Source organism: Triticum aestivum, chromosome 4A (genome assembly GCF_018294505.1).
Source record: "Triticum aestivum cultivar Chinese Spring chromosome 4A, IWGSC CS RefSeq v2.1, whole genome shotgun sequence".
Classification (NCBI taxonomy): Eukaryota; Viridiplantae; Streptophyta; class Magnoliopsida; order Poales; family Poaceae; genus Triticum; species Triticum aestivum.
Window position 1 is genome coordinate 559635431 of NC_057803.1, and position 3401 is coordinate 559638831.

Below are 3401 nucleotides of genomic sequence, written 5' to 3' on the forward strand. Positions count from 1 at the left end.
CGATCTTCAATTCTGTCGCATGCATCCGACACAAAAACCTTGTTGGTCCCTCTCCCTTTCTCTCCATATCTCTCTCTGTGACACTCCAAAATTTTTATTTGGTTTTTATCAAAAACCTTGTGGTTTTGAGGAGAGACCTTTTTTAATTTTTTTTCTTTTTCAGAAAAACCTTCCTCTTAAAAACCTCCTTTTGCCTTGGCAGGGATTTTATTTCTTTCAAACTTTGGTGGTTGATCTTTTGCAAACTTCTTCTCTGTTAGTTCCCTCTAAATTTTTTTTTGGGAGTTTTAATTTGTTTTATTTTTAAGTGAAGCTCTATGAAAATTTGGGATTTTCTTATCTTTAAAGCCACCCTTGGCTTTGTATTTTTGCCCATGAGATAAAACCCCTCCAAAACCTCCCCTCCCCTTGTGATCAACCTAAATTCTCTGTCCCAACTAATCCAAACTGGTTTTGGATTTTATTCTAATTATTTTTTCCCCCTCAATTCAATTCTGAATATTATTTGGAGCCTGAGGGATTTTCAAAGCAAGTACACTTTTTCATTTGAGTTTTGACCTCAAACCAATTCTCCTGGATTGTCCTTTGAACCCACAACCCAGAACCATCTTGATCCACTCCTCCTCTTTTCATATTTTTCAAAATACAGTCTCTGCAAGTTTGGACCAGATTTGCCAAATTTGGTGAAATTCATATCCATACTGCTCCAAAAATTCCACCAAAAATCATGCAGCCTACTTGAGCAAGGAGAAGCCACTCCACCAAAAATCAGCTCAAGGAAAAATCACCAGAGGCCAAATTCATTCGGTCGAACACCTTGTGGGCACTGTTACTGTTCAAAGTTCAGAAATTCAGTTTCAGTGTCATCTTCCGTCCGTCAGTTTCAGTCACAAGGCCACAGTGCCCTTGGCACGTTCCTCGCCGCCTCTTCCTCTTGTCCGAAGCTGCACACGCGTGCGTGGAGCCTTCCTGGCGTCGGTAGCGCGCTGGCTCGCCCTCGCCGGCGTATTCTGCGGTGTCGGGACCTCCCGTGGCGGCCGACAGGAGGCACACCACGGCAGAACGCCGTTCCGCGCCGCCCATCGCTCCCTGGCTCTCCGCGTGGCCTCATGCACGCCAGCGCACGCCCGTAGCACAACCACCGTGGCCGGCAAGCATGGAACGCGCTCTCCGCCGCCGACGGGCCCGCACCATCCCCGTTCCGTCAAGCTCACCCTTAACACCCAAACCCCGGCCAGTTTAACACCAGAACAGACCCATTGAACCTCCGTGATGACGCTCGACCCCCTAACCACCCCGACCGAGCACTGCGCCACCGTAATCGCTCGCCGGTGATCCTCGTTCACGGCAACCGCCTCGGACCGCCTATATAAAGGGGTCCCGAGCTCACTCTCGTGCACGCAGCACCTCCACTACTCACCAACACCCCGCTAGGCCACTAGGGGGACCTCGAGGAGGTCTTCTCCCCCAGCTCCGGCCGCCTCGCCCCGCCTCGGCCTCCAGCCCGATTCGTTCTGGTGAGGCCATCTCCGGCGCTCAAACCCCGTTCGTTACCCTCTCTAGCTGCCAGGAGCATAACCCCCTCTTCAATTTAACCTTTGCAGCCCTCTCCGACGAGCCCCTCGACCACCCGAGCCGCCATCCGCCGGAGCAAAGCTCGCCGTCGACGTGGTGCTCGCCGACCGACTCCACCACCATCAACTGACGCGGAAGGGTGCCCTGAGCACGGAGGTACTCTCCGATCTCTCTGCCTCGCCGTGGATCGCCGTCGGCGACCACCGCGGCTCTCGGGCGCCGGCGAACTCTGCCGCCCCGTTTGAACATTTGAACCTGACGGGTGGACCCCACCGTCAGCCTCTCTGCTCTCTCTTTCGAATCGTTTTCTGGAAGCGCCTTCGGGCAGAATGTGTTTTCTCTTCGGGCTGGCGTAGTCGCTACCGAAGCGTTTTCTGTTTTTATAAACTAGCCCCTGGAAATCTTCTGTTTCATTACAGATAAGTCCCTGGACAAAAACCCTTATAACTTTTAATCAGAAAAGTATTTTTGATTGATTCTTTTTCTGTTCTCTTTAAAATTTTGTCTAGTTTTTTATCAGATTTATTTGAAAAATATTTGGTTTACCTTCTGTGCACTCCTTGGTATTTACGTTAGCGCATATATTTTTTTTAAACCGTAGATACCGAAGGAGGTGACGGAGCCGCGAACTTTACCGAGCTAGGCTCCGACTACTCTGAACCAGGCAAGCATGTTTGAACTTTTGATATGATGAGTGTCTTGGCATGTTTTGCATTTAGTTAGTTTCATGGCATGTTGGTGAGCATACCGATGAACGTTATTTATGTGATAATAAGGTGAGTGAGTTCGATGATCCATACGTGGATGAATGTGAATATGAATGGCCATGTGTTGGCATGAGGATGGGTACGATGGCAATGTTGTAGCATGCCAGTCTTACGCCAGACTATGTGACTTTAGTGTCAAACCATATCGGTCCAGTACCTATCATTTCCTTCCTTGTACTACCACATGTTTTCCGCAAGGAATTTGGTTTAGTAAGTTGCAAACCGCTTCCATGGTACACACCAAAGAGGAGAGGCCGTGATGATGGTTCCATGGCCCTGGATTAAAGCCAGTCATCCGGTCAGGGGGCATGGGTGTTTCCGGTTGGGACCGAGAGGGGGGCACCCCTTAGAGCGCGCGTATATAAATTTGATCCCATGATATTCGAGATTGTGATCTCCCCGTCTCAAAAGTTTTTCTTGGACGATGACTAGGGTGATTCCTAGCATCGAGAGGTAGGATGGGTGTGTACCGGTTAGCTGTGTTTTCTTCCGAAATACCGTAAATGGAACTAGTCCTTCGTGACTACGGAAATCCGTTGGCTGTGGGAAAAATTTTGTACAAACTCTGCAGAGTCATATATTCCTCCAAATCATCTATTCCATGTCAAGTTTCGTTCCATCTTATCCTAATCAATTGTCAGCTTTGATGACAGAGACTCCGGTGAATCGCATGAGTGCTAAGTCCGGTTGAATGATTATCCCTGTGGATGGACTAACCCGTTTATTCTCATGGATTGAATGTTTATTATGAGTATTATTTACTGATGAATTTAAAGCCCTTTCTGTGATGTCGCTCAGACGTCCGACTGTGGCATTTCTTTTAAAGCCCTTTCTGCGATGTCGCTCAGACGTCCGACTGTGGCATTTCTTTTAAAGCCCTTTCTGCGATGTCGCTCAGACGTCCGACTGTGGCATTTCTTTTAAAGCCCTTTCTGCGATGTCACTCAGACGTCCGACCGTGGCATTTCTTTTGAAGCCCTTTATGTGGTGTTGCTAAGATGCCCGACTGTGGCAGCTTTTCCTCATTTTTATTTGTTCACCTTTCGAGGCGTCGCTTCA